We start from the raw sequence: 837 nt of genomic DNA, 5'->3' as shown, positions 1-837 counted from the left end.
GAAAATCAAGAACATTTTTGTTAATTCTAATGAAAACACATTGGTTTTTATCATTTGTATTAGAAACAACTATGTCATATGTCTTTTCTTGGATCTAAATAACACGAAACCTCGCTCTATGATTTGAAGTTAAAATCCTCAAATATGGTAAAATAGTGACTTTTTCACGTTTTTCATGTAGTTTGATATTACGTAAATATATTCATTTTTACCAATATTTCGATACTATTTCATGTAGTATCACGATATGTGATTTGGCCTTCAAATCTGAGAATGTCGCATAATATTGCATTTTAAGCAAGTTTTCATGCATTTTGTTTCGTGCGAAAAATCATCGAATTTTGCAATATTTTGACGTGTATCATCTCCTTTTAGTTTATGTGATTAAAACAAAATATCATCGAATAAGGCAATATTTTGCCGTTTTTCCACGTTTTTGTGAATATCAGTTTAATGTTATTAATTAATTAAATATACGATAAAAATGATGCAAACACATAATTGATTAGAAATTAACCTTAAATACTTCATTTTCAATCAACCATTTGTTTCTCGTTAAAATACTGAGTAGGATATTGAATAGGGGAGAAGTTCGCTTTTTATTGCATATATCGACGTTTCAGCCGGAGTAGAGCGGTTTTACTTATACATCTTCCATCGGTAATATAAACTGAAAATCAAGAACATTTTTGTTAATTCTAATGAAAACATATTGGTTTTTATTATTTGTATTGGACACAACTATGTCATATGTCTTTTCTTGGATCTAAATAACACGAAACTTCCTCTATGATTTGAAGTTAAAATCCTCAAATATGGTAAAATAGTGACTTTCTT

The sequence above is a fragment of the Procambarus clarkii genome, chromosome 59 (assembly GCF_040958095.1).
Source record: "Procambarus clarkii isolate CNS0578487 chromosome 59, FALCON_Pclarkii_2.0, whole genome shotgun sequence".
NCBI lineage: Eukaryota > Metazoa > Arthropoda > Malacostraca > Decapoda > Cambaridae > Procambarus > Procambarus clarkii.
Note: the sequence above shows the minus strand (reverse complement) of the source record.